The following is a 12,971-nucleotide window of genomic DNA, read 5'->3' as shown; positions in this document are numbered from 1 at the left end:
TAATTTCGCTACACGTGAAGTGCTACATACACACACAGGCACATACGCGCATGTTTGCATGTGTGTGTATAGAGCGTGTAAAAGGAAATCCCAAAGAAGCAGCAAAAACAAATTTTTGATGTACAAGCAAATAAGAAGAAATACCAAGTTGAAAGAAATTTAAAACCGGATTCAATACAACAACAAGAACGACTACAACTACAACAACAACAACAGTAATAATAACAGCAGCAGGCAGAGCGACAGCAGCCGATACAACAAAAACAAATTTAGTTTTTTTCTCTCTGCTGCTACGCACAGCAGTGACGCCGACGCAGACGCTGACGTTGACATCTATCCTCAGCAGCATCTTAACGCAGCTGCTCCGTTGACTGTGAGGCTTTTGTTGTTGTCGCTGCTGCTCCCGCTGCTGTTAAAGCGGCAGAGCAAGCGCAACAGGAGCAGCCGCGCCGATCGCTGTGCAAGAATTAGAAGCAGCAGAGGCTGAAACACCATCAGACTCAAGCAGAAGGTAAGTGCACACATACATTAACATACTCGCACACACATGGAAGCATGTGCAAATGTTTGCTGTTGTTATGTTAGTTTATGTGGGCAGCACCCAAACGGTCCCAGGCCACAACCGAACTGAATATGTGAGACAGGCAGATAGATAGAGAAGGAGAGAACAGAATCACGAAAAGGAGACGCCGATGAGAGCGGGCAAATGTTAATTCTCTTGAATGAAAAATTGAGCGAAAACTTTTTAATTTAAAAAGAATTCTGCTTGTAATACATGTTCGATGCAAGTTTTTTATTGTAAAAAATGAGCAAATCAATGTGCCAAGCGATCAATTGATATAATATATAAATAAACAAAGAGATTTTTAATTTCTATCATATTCAAGAATAAATCAGTGGAGTAAGCGTCAAAGCTTATTTGTGGCGTTTAAAAGGGCATTGCACATTCGCCGATAGCCGATTGAAAGGAGTGCAGAAATCCAAGACCTAAAAAGTGCTCGGCCCTTCACCCGGCTTAAAACCCAGTGCTAACCGCAGCTCGAGGCGGTCGAGCATATTCATTCATAATTGTAAATCAATGCAAATATCGGTCAACATATTTATGTATGTGCATACATGCATATGCATGCCTCTATATACACATGGATATGTATGTATATTCATATTGTCAGGTGTCTGACATACTGCGATGGCGCCATTAAAATTGCTGGCATAATGAGCTAAAAAGCTAAAAAAGCCAACCCATCTAAGTACTCTACATATGTGTATATGTATGCATGTATGTATGAATATATATATATATAAATTTACATATGATTTGTTGGCATTGCACTCTTTACACACTTTTGTTTGTTTGCTTTTTTATGTCTCTGTGTTTTGGTTTCTTCATTGCTTTCGATTCTTGTACAAATATATATATGTATATATTTACATATGTATTATTATAGTTTTTAACCTTTTGTTTGCAGAGTTGAGTGCTAGAAAGGGTCGCGGGTATTTTGAATAATCGAAGTGCAACATTTAGCTGCAAATACGACGAGATTTACATGCACATTTCTCTGTAATAATTGACTTATTGCCATCAGTCATGATTCGATATCAATTAAATAAGAGAAACAACGGAACAACTGAAGTCTGCAGTGCTGAAAAAGTCTTGCTCTGATCACCAATCAATCAGTCACTCTAACAAAATGTATATATATATTTATATATATATATATATACATATATGGATATAGAATCTAGCAGAGCATAGCATGTAATATATGTATATAAGAGCTTGCTGCTGGCAGCGCAGTCTAAAAGAGCCGCTAATTGAATTAGCACTCAACGTATGGCAGGGAAAGGCAGTGGGGCCTGAAGGGTAGTCCACGATAAATTGGATTAATGCAGATATAAAGAGAGCAGCAGTAAAGCGAGGGAAGAAGAAGAAGCTATCAAAAAAAAAAAAAAAAAAAAAAAAAGAAAAAGAAACGTTGTAATAGCATTTTGTTAGCATTTCAATGAAACAAATTTCTAACATTTGCTCACAGAAATGCCAATAAATTCCAATATGCATACGAGTGGACTTTAGATACAGTGAAATCAGCTTTGAGCGTACGAGAGACAAGGAAGAGAGATAACAAGAGGTACTGAAAGAGTAAAAGTTTCAACTTTCAATTGTTTTTATAGTTTCGTCTTGACCAGGCATTAAAAAACATAAAAATTTACCTTGAATGAGATCAAAATTATATTACCATATATAAAAATAAGTATATATAAACTGTACTTTCTACTGTTAGCTGTTTGTTTTAAATATTATATATATGAAATTACATATTGTTAAGGATACAAACCGACTTTTTGCATAACAAAACAATTAGCCAGAGAAAACCTTCAGAGATATTCGCCTCAGATACTCCGCTCTACTCTATGCTAACTTTAAATACATTTAATTCTCATTCAGATATCTCGCTCCCTTCTGCTCTTGCTCTGCTTGCTGTAGTAGTTAGAACCAGGTCAAATGGACAATTCCATAATCAAATTACAAATAATAGACGTGTTTTGTTTGTTTTTATTAGTATCCATTTTCTTTGAATTTTCTATGTTATTTTTTCTACTGATTTCTATTTCCCGCTATCGGTTTTGCGATTAAAAGTATTGGCCACACTGTTTGGCATGAAGTTGTTGGACTATTTTGCTAACTGCTGTAAGCTTGGGATTATTTTATAAACTTCTAAATACCTATTTGATGCAAGTTAAATCGTTTGCCTAGGTTCGTAAATCTTTCACACTTAAATAATTGATTTCTAAGATTTCTTCTCTTTATAAATTTATTATTTTGTTTTTTATATATCTATCTATTGATAGTAGGTAATTTATTAATATCAATGGCTATAATTATATAGATTTTATTACATACAATATCAATTCAGCTATTAACTTATAAATTATATTTATTGAAATATTTAATTAGGATTTGATGATGACTTGAGATGATTTGATTAAGAAAGGAAAGTATACATAAATAAGAGAAGGTATAATACTCGATCGTGTTTTGCTATAGCCAGGATCTTATGCAATTCGCTCATCAATTGTTTCACTTTCAACACTTTCAAAGAAAGTGAAAATCGTGCATATGCTCAAAAAAATTAATGTATATATATAATATACATAAATATATATCTATTTATATATATATATAAATATATATATAGATATGTTTACGTCTACGTGTATGAAAGCCAAACCCAGGCGCATAATCAGCATCAAATTTAACTTTGACTCTAACATGGGCATCAGCGTTGTGGGCCACTCCCTCGTGTAAACTAATTAAATGAAGACCTGGCCAATATTTGTGATGTATTTTTGAAGATTGATTAATGTGTTTATGGTTAGCTGCGGCTCTTGAATATCTCCATTGGTTCGATAGAAGCACATGACTCTAATGAGTGGAGTCATTCGATACAATCGCCACATTTTCGTGTCTAAACGTGTTCGTGATATATTGTTCATTTTCTGCATATATACATGCATTGATTGGGCCAATGCAGTGTACTCTCATGCTTATGGATTATATTACATTATGTCTTTGATTTCGCCAATGACACTTCTGTTTGTTTTGTGAAACTGCAGTTTGGCAATCCGGAAACAATGAGCCACAAAAGTTACGTCGCACTATCGACTCTATATACATATATATATATATATATATATATATATATATATATATATATATATATATATATATATATATATATATATATATATGAAGCAACCTTAATTGAAGTTTCTTTTATGATCTATGGGGTGTTTGCCTTTGCCTTAGAATTATTATTTTTATTTCATTTGTTCGCGGTGTGGCATTTGGAATCAATTAGACAGTTGACGTATAAATTTTATTGCATTCGCTGATAACAGCTGCTCCAAGACCAATTTGCGTTTGTATAGACATTATATATATATATATATATATATATATATATTTTTTTTTTTTTAATGATCAAATGAGTTATAAATGCTTGTACATTATAGTATTCAAAATGGTTGTTTATAATTGTAGTTGAAATCGCTCAAAAATATATAAAAATGGATTTTTAGCGAAACTCGGCGGACGGATCACCCTGCTCTCTACTTCTTTTTTCTTTCTTATAATTTACTACTATTTTATTGAACATAAATTCTTATCGATTTTCAATTTCTCGTTGGATTTTATTGTTTGAGTGTAGCTAACTGCTTAGCACTTCCAAATTCGTTGAGATATCTTTAGATCTTTTAAAGATCAGCTATGCTCAACACTTCATGCCTAATCGTGTGAGCTCAACACGCGCAGTTCTAATTCCCAGACCCCCAATGCAACAAGACAGCAAAACTGAAAAAAATGAAAAAAAAAAACTTGGCAACCGCAAAACCCAAATTACGAGCAAAAGGCGAAAAACAAAAACAAAACCGAAATAAAACATTTTCTTTAGCTGATTTGTTGTAAAATGTGCCTATTATCATTTTTGGCTGTTTCATTTTCTTAGCGCTTTTTCAATTGTCTGCCATTGCATGGCTTTTTTCTCCTTCGGTGCGGTTCGGTTCGGTTTGGCTCTGTATTTTATATTTAGCTGGTTGCTTCTTGGGTCTCTGGGTTTTTGTCCGCTTCTTGCTTTCGAGCAGCTCACGAAACGCATTTGCCGCAAGAAATAACAAGCAGAATTAGAGAAGCAGCAAAAAAAAAAATGTGAAAAATGAATGCATAGCGTTTCGTGTGGCACGATCTGCGATGTGGAAGTGGAATGTGAAGCGACGAGGCGCGTTTTATATATAGAATTGCAACTCGATGTCGGGCAATTGTGGCATTCAAAGAGTCAAGCATCGAGACGATATCGATAGGCATTGTTGTTATACTTTTGCATTGCTTTCGATAACTTGCAAAATGCTGCACTTATCGATATGATTATCGATCAAGCAGATGAGCCATAGCATTGAGTATTGTATCTCTAATATCTTCGATTTAGTTTATAGCTAATATGTTATCGATTATTATCGAGCTCTACACAATTCTGATTAAAATACATTCCTGTATAAAACGGATATATAGAAAAGGTTTGGTGCGGCAAACGAATTGCCAAAACAAGTCTGCATATCAGCCCATGAATACCTATCGATAAATTATCGAACCTGCGACTGAGCAAACAAGTTTCGAGCTCGCCCTTTGAAAATGTTGTCCCTCTGGCAAACGTTGAAAACTTTTCGGTGCTGATTTTTTTCTCGCAGCTGTCGCCAACTCTTTTTGATGCGATTTTAAGTTTTTGCCGCCATCAACGTCGCACAGACGAACCCACCCTTTTAGCGAAACAGATGGCCAACATGTGGGGAACACGAAGGAGTCGCCACACGTGACTAGTGAGAGCTACACGGGCGTGTGTGCGTTTCGGTGTATATTGTCCCCTTGTGGCAGCAGTCCGATTCGCGAATTGCAAGTTGGAGTGCTGCAAATGCGACGCGCTATACCCTGTACGAGTTGTTAGAGAGGGCATTTCAATTGTGACTAAAGGAGCTTAAGATAAAGCTATCTCTGACAATCTATTTCGATTAGCTCAAGTCTGATAACCTGTATCGATATGCAGAGACGAGCTAACCCAAATAGATTAAAAACAGAACAATTAATAGATTTGTTCACTTGTGATTATTATAGACATTTGCATAGTAACAATATACCCATTACTCATTTTCAAGGGGTAGCTTGCATAAAAACCTTGATATGATACTGAAATATGAGCCTGCTGAGAAAGGAGCTCTGAATGCATGAGGGTGAAAGAGAGAACGAGAAAGAGAAAAGGCGAGAGAGAGCTAGAATGAGAGAGGGTGAACGTTAAAGATAGACAGTCGAATTAAGACAGAGGCAAAGATAGTGAGCGAGAGAGGGTGACAGAGTATGAGAGAAGGAGAGCTAAAGACAAAGGTAAGAGAAAGGCAGACAGACAGAGACAGCGCAAGAGAGAAGGGTCAGAGGTGAGATAGAGACAGGCGGAGGCAGCGCAAGAGCGAAAAGGAGAAGACAAAAGGAAGACAGACAGAGACAGCGCAAGAGAGAAGGATCTGAGGTAAGCTAGAGGCAGACAAAGACAGCGCAAGAGAGAAAGAGAGAAGCAAATAACTTAAGTATTCTGCGCTCTCAATAAATCTATTCTAATAGCTACATCTGAAGGTATAGTTTTGCAGGGTATTTGGCAGTCGCTTGGTTGCGAGAGCCTTGTTCTTACTTGCTTCTATTTGTGTAATTAAAATAATAATAATAATGCGACGTCGTCTGAGGTGGGGTCGTCTGCACGTGTGCGTCTCGAGTGGACGCACCAGCCAAAGTGTGTGCGGTGGAGCTCGCTGTGGCGGGCCGAGGTGTGAACAATTTGGTGGCACATGTGTGCGCGTAGTTGTTGTTGTTGTTGTTGCTGCTGTTGCTGTTGCCATTGTTGTTTGTTTGTTGTTGATGGGATTGTTTTTTCGCTTTGTTTGTTCATGCATTTGACTTTAGTTGCTGTGCTTTGGCGTTCGTTCTACTTGCTTTCTTGTTGGCATTTGGAGTGCACACGACTTGGCAGTAGTGTGTGTGTTTTTTGGTGCTATTCGTGTGCAGCTCCACAGTTAAATTTATTGTAAATGTATTCCAAGAACTGTCAGGCGAAACCGAGAAAACAATGATCTTCAAATATGTGAAGCGATCTTTCAAGCACAACGAGTTGCAAGACGAAACTAGACGCAGCTAATGGAAAACCGTTGCAGCTCTATGCAGATTTCCTTGAACTAATTGACTCTACTTATTTTGGAATAATTTAATTCTTTGTGAATTGAGGCTATGAATGGAATCGACTTTATCGTTTGATCGCTGATCGCTGATATCGTTCGGAAATGGCATTTGGCTTATCAGCTGTGTAGAGAAACCTTTAACTTGGCGCAGATCTATAATTTATAGACCAGACAATCTCCTCTGAGTTGCGTTATGTTGAGAGCCAGGAACAACAGAGAGTATTTACAGTAGATGTCCTTAAATCATAAAGTCCTTAAATCATAAAGCTGTCAGTTCTATTGATGAGTTTGGCGCCTGAGATTGCTGATTTTGCATGATTGAAAGGCCATAGATCCAAGTGGAGTCACAGCAGTCGAAAGCAAGAAGAAAAGAAAAAGAGAGAAGCAAATAAAAAAATTGCTAAGACAACCGGTTTTTTTTTTTTTTTTTTTTTTGTGTAGCTGTTGTTGCTGATGTTGTATGCCTTTAACAAATTCCTGCAGCATCTGAACTGAAACTCAAAACGAAAAAAAAAAAAACTAAGAAAAAAGTAAAGAAAATACTAAATTTGTGGCTGTGTGGCAGCCGAACAACGTGCAACAACCACAGCAACAACAAAGGCGACGCATGTTTCGGCCCAAAGACAAACGCAACAGCAACAGCAACAGCAACAGCAACAACATCATTATCTTCATGTTAAGTTGAACGAGTTATGTGCGAAGCCTGGGGCATGCCTCATCCTCATCATCGTCATCAAGCATCGTCATTATCGTTGTCAGACTGTGTGTGATGTTAATGAGGAGCACTCTTGAATTAATTCTGCTTCGCTGTTGTTATTGCTGTTGTACAGCTCCCGGGCCATGTTGCATGTCGCACACGCACACGCAGAGACTTGTAAAAAGGGAGCTGCAGCTGCAAAACTCTTTGCATAATGTTGTGCCTCAAGTACTTGGCAAATCTTGCTTTTAGCGAGACTTCGGTTTTTCATCGATAATCGATTTCTCAGGGTCAGCCGAAAGAAGAAAATATCGGCAAATCGAACAGCACACGAAAAAAATGCCAGATTTCTCCTTAGAAATGTTGAAGAAAAAGATGTACAGCAATGCACACGACTGCGCCATACTCTATGCTGCTTAGGCAGAAGCAGCCTTGCTCTTGAAACGAGATATTTAGTCTTGTTGAAAGTTACGTTTAAAATGTTGTGAATCTCTGCATTTGGATTATGGTTTTTCTCGATTTTCCTCTCTAATTGTGTGGGCAGAAGAGTGTACAGAAACCACAAGAGCACCTTTCCCACTCGCCCTCTCTCTCACTCACTCTTTCTGCCCCTTTCTATACTTGCAGTAGAAGAAGCAGAATTGAGCTAGCCAGAGCCGGTCTCAGACGCGTTCGCATTCCCACTAACAAACCCATTTCCATTTTCATGCCCATTTCCCGTCTTGTGTGCGGTTCGAGCTGCCTGCGCATGAGTAGCCGACTGGCTGCATATACACATGTGTATACAGCTATATATATATATATATATATATGTGTGTGTTTGTGTGTATCTAGAACAGGTACCAGATGAGTTGCTATGGCAATTGCTTTTGTTGCTGCGGTTGGCAGGAGGAGTTGAAGTCGGAGTTGGAGTTGGAATTGGAGTTGGCGCTGTGGCTATTTCTTTTCCTGTTTTGTTCCTGGTTGCTGGATGCTGTCGCCTCAGTGTGTATATGTATGTTTTGCGGTTGCATGTCATGCTCTATGAGAGAGCGAGAGAGAATGAGAGGGGTTTTTGGCACATTTTACGACTAGTTGGCTGGGAGAAAGAGAGAGCCAGAGAGGAAGAGTGTGACCTATGACCATATCTGCTCGCTGCCTGTTCCAACTAAAGCTGAAAAAAGTGTCAGAGACGACTTAATGCCTTGTTCTAAGCCATGCTGAAATAAGAAGAAATCGCGTCTGCCTATGGAAACTCAGCTGAATTAGACTAAGATTTTATGGAATAAGCAACAAATCAATTTGAGTTTCTGTTCATATATTAATTCTAAGATAAATTAGAACTGAAATACATATGCTGGCACAGTTGTTATCTCTATAGCTTACAATTATTTTAATATCTGAATGCAAAAGTGGGATAGTTTGCTTCCACTTGTTAAGCATTTTGTTGGAGTTTTGCATTTATTTCAATAATACTTATTCTGAGAGATTTGTTGTATATTCTTATGTATTTCTTTATCAATTCTTGTCTTGATCGCTGCTGCTTTGCATGATTTATATGCCGTTTGGTTGAGCGCTTAAAGCTGTTGCCGGCGATCCATCTAACCAAAGCACTCATGCCGCTTTTGGCCAGAACCTTTAACAACAACAAAAAGAAGAAGCAAAAAGCATCTAAGCAAAACGAAAAAGAAAAAAGTCATTCGAAGGCAAATTGCCAAAAAGCTTTTTGCTGCTACTGCTGTTGCTGTTGCTGTTGCTGCTGGTGCTGCATCAGTCGCTTCAAGTGCAGCAGCCTCCTGCCTGTCAATGCGACACGTTGCCTAGCCCCGCCCACTTATGCTCGGGCTGCAGCCCACCCAGTTTTATGCAAATCTACGTGAAAATATTCAAAATATTTCTTCTTTTTTTTTCGCTTTGCGCCTCACTTCGTTGTTGCTTTCAATTTCATGCCACTCTTTGTGGGGGCGCGCAGCTTCGTTGCTGGCGAGACAACAGCTTCCAGCGCTGCAGCCGCTACGCCCCATGCCCCGCTGCACGAACTGCAGCTCGATGCTGTTGCTGCGGCAATTCATCGCTGGCGACATTTTTCGATTATTGCGCATACTTTCGCCTCGTCGCTTATTTCGTGTTTGGTTTTGGGCTCCAAAATTTGTCAACGCCTGAAAAATGCAGCGACAAGAGAGAGGAGCTGTCGCCGCGCACCTCTGCCACGCCCGCGCCAGCAATTTTTGCACGCGAAAAAAAAGCAACTGAAGCAGCAGCAGCACAAGGAGAAGAAGAAGCAGATTATATTGACAGCGTCGACGGCGGCGTCGTCATCAGCATCGTCAGTGGTTGCTGCTGGCTTTTGTTTATGCTGCGCCGTCTGCGCCGTCGAGAGAGAGATGGGAGCTTGGACGGCGGGGTAGGTGTGGCATCTGGTGGGGCGTGTGTCACTGGAGCTGCGGCTCGGTCTGGGCGGCCTTTTGTGCAATGAAGCAAAACGGTTGACGCTTTTTTGTTCGCTTCTTTTTGCGCGCTGTTTCGTTTGTTTCTTCTTTGAAATTCATTCCTGAAGCGAGCTGCCGCCCCCCGAAACGGCTGCTGCGCCAAGCCACCTTTTCGCCCCGTTCAATGCAACGCTGCACCCATGCAGGCCACTCGCTGCCTGCCGTTCACGCTCCACTCTCTGTTGCTGACAGCGTCTTTATAAAGTTTCAGGCAGCTGCTTTATTTACTCGGCTCGTTCACATCTTTTGTGCCAATGACAATTTCATAGCCATCGATTTATAGCTGTTAAATGCAATGAGCTTTACAAATTTCCTTTCAGTCAAATTCAAGTGAAATGCGCCGAGTGTTCGAGATTCCTCAAAGCAAAGAGTTGAGTTAAGATCGTGCGATCGTGTCATCACTTCAAAAATACAAAATACAAAAAAAAAAAAACAGGAAATCATCTAGTTTTTTGAGCTGTTAGCTGATACCACGATCAGGCCGCATTTGAAGAAGTCATCAACAATGTGGAAAATTTAGAAGATCAGTGAAAATCTGTGGCATAATCAAAATCAGAATATTCGATTGTCAATCAAAATGTATAAATATTTCTTAAAACTAAGCATTGGTATCAAGGTCCCTGGTTAACGATTTGAAGCCACAAGTGCCGGCTGGACTACTTCAAAGTTGTTGACGCCTGAGATCGCGGATATATGCTGATCAGTTAGATCAGTGAGTATCGCAATATTAAGAGACAAAGTATCGTAAGTTGTGGCCATTACAATGTCGCTGTTAACCGATCGCAACAGCTGGCGTGAGTTTAGCTTTTTTCGTATTCATGCAACGAGGAACAGCAGCAGCGATCACTCAAGTGGTGCGATCATTGAAATCACAATCGATCAGCATGTAGCCATCTGCTAACTTAACACTTGAAGTCCAAGGCATATATATTTCAGATACATATCACGTAGGCATTGACCTCAAACTGAAATATTTCATAGACGTCTTGGTGGCTCGGACACTATGCAGGCCAATTGCCCAATTACGAGCGATGAATGTGGTCCGAACGCTGCACAAGCCACCCAATTGGATGAGTTGTTGCTTATGATTTTGGCTTATTTGTTGTATTTTGTTAGCTTTAATTTCGGTTTTGTTTTGTTTTGTTTTGTTGTATTTCGAGGGCTTAATTAACGCACGACCCAAGGCCTGAATGGCCAAATTTCGTGTGTGCTTTGACCCGTGCGATAGGCCAGAAATGTGGCCAGCAATAGAAAACATATCTGTAGCACCTATTAAGCCAACATCCAAAAGGCAAACGCACAGTTAATGCGCTCGTGAGGCCAGTAGATGATACCTATGCGAAGATAGATATATGTATATATATATATATAGCTGCTAACTTATAGATACTCAGATATATTTGTATGCGATGAACATTGCACAAGCGGCAACTACATTAACGTAATCATCTTGATGATGATGAATAACAACAACAATTACAATAACTTTATCATCCAGTATCTTGTGCATCATCATCAGCAACAGCAACAGCAACAGCAACAGCAACAGCAACATCATCTTCATCTAGTTCATTTTCTTCGACCACATTTCGCAGTCATAAAAGAAACTTTTACTTTTTCGTTGCAAATAATGCAAAATAATTGGAGGCGCAAACAATGCAGAGCTCTTGTCGTCTTCGTCGTGGTTGTTGTTGTTGCTATTGTTAACTGTTGTGTTACCATTGTTGTTGCTGTTGTAGGCACGACCCAAAACGTTTAATTTGCGGCCAGCAACAACAACAACAACGCCAACAACGACGACGACGACGAAGAAGAAGAGGCAACTCCAATTGCCAATTCGATTTTTGCAATGTAAAATTGTAAATAAACCAACCGCAACGAGCAAGCAATGCAAAATATCTTTGTCTACTCCTAATCATGCTCAGCTCTTCTGGCAACTGCTGCACAATCCTCGCACAACTCATTAGCCAGAGCAGAGGCAAGCAACAACGCAGAGCCGTTGCTTAGACAGCGAAGACGTTGCAATGCTGCCAGCTCCGTGCAGCTCATTGGGGCACTCCTCTGTGCCTTGGCTCTGCCGCACGTTTCGGGCCGCGTTGCAACTTAGCGCTCCTGCCGGCGAAATGTCAGAGTGACAAGCTTTTTATTTGCACAACATGTCGACAAAGGGGGGACGACAACGACGACGACGACGACGTGGACCCGGGACGGGCAACGTCGGCAGCCGCAGAGGTGAGCCGCATAAATGGCAGGGCTCGCCGCCAAGACACAAACTTTGACTGCAGCTACTACGTAATTTGAAAAGGCAGAGGCGGCAACCTTGCCAGTTCAAGCCAATTTAAGGAAATGTACTAATAACTATGGTTAGTCGCTTAGTTTCGCAGTAACTCAAGCATAAATATGTAAAAGAAATGTTAACAAAAATATAGCGGTGCACATTTGAGTTCGATAAACGATAGGTTTTACTGTTGCAGCACCTAAAACATGATCATTTTACTACTTTAGACTAGTTTATCGATAGGTCTACGTGAGTCTGTTTTGATATCTTCTATGATTGCTACAGTTCATTGCTAACTGCATTGCAGCTTGCAACGATCGAGTTTTATCGATTTTAGTATAGTATGCTCAACGAATGTAATTGTGAAACAAATTTTTACTTGATACAACTACAAAAAGCTTTCGATAAATTATCGATAACAGTTAACTACTTTAGGTGCTCAATTGTTGCCGTATGCTCCAACTTTTTAACCACCTTCGATCACTTTGTAAAATTACAAATTACTTGCAACTGTCGAAACTTTAGTTATTGCTATCGATAATTTTCGTAACAAAAGATGCTTCGATAAATAACAAATTTGAAGCCATTTTCATAAAATGTGCTCTACTTTAAGCCACAATCTGATCCAAAGCTCCCGTTATGCTATTCCGTTTTGCTTGACCGTCGCCCACTGCTTGAGGCAGAGCAGAAACAACCAAAATATTTTTACTGCACAACAGCTAAGCGGCTTATCAGCAGCGGCAGCAGCAGCAGCAGC

General features: G+C 39.6%; 1 protein-coding gene across 1 annotated transcript in view; it reads left to right on the top strand.

Moving 5' to 3' along the window:
• Window positions 1-222: 222 nt before the first annotated feature.
• LOC111601906 overlaps window positions 223-12,971 on the top strand; it is an 84,536-nt gene continuing 71,787 nt past the window's right edge. Inside the window, exon 1 of the mRNA XM_023318754.2 lies at window positions 223-511. The gene's annotated coding sequence lies outside the window, so the exon portion shown is untranslated. The remainder of the gene's footprint in view (window positions 512-12,971) is intronic.

The sequence above is a fragment of the Drosophila hydei genome, unplaced genomic scaffold (genome assembly GCF_003285905.1).
Source record: "Drosophila hydei strain 15085-1641.00,03,60 unplaced genomic scaffold, DhydRS2 tig00000211-arrow-pilon, whole genome shotgun sequence".
Taxonomy (NCBI): Eukaryota; Metazoa; Arthropoda; class Insecta; order Diptera; family Drosophilidae; genus Drosophila; species Drosophila hydei.
The sequence above is the reverse complement of the archived record's forward strand: the minus strand, read 5'-3'. Positions and strand labels throughout refer to the sequence as shown.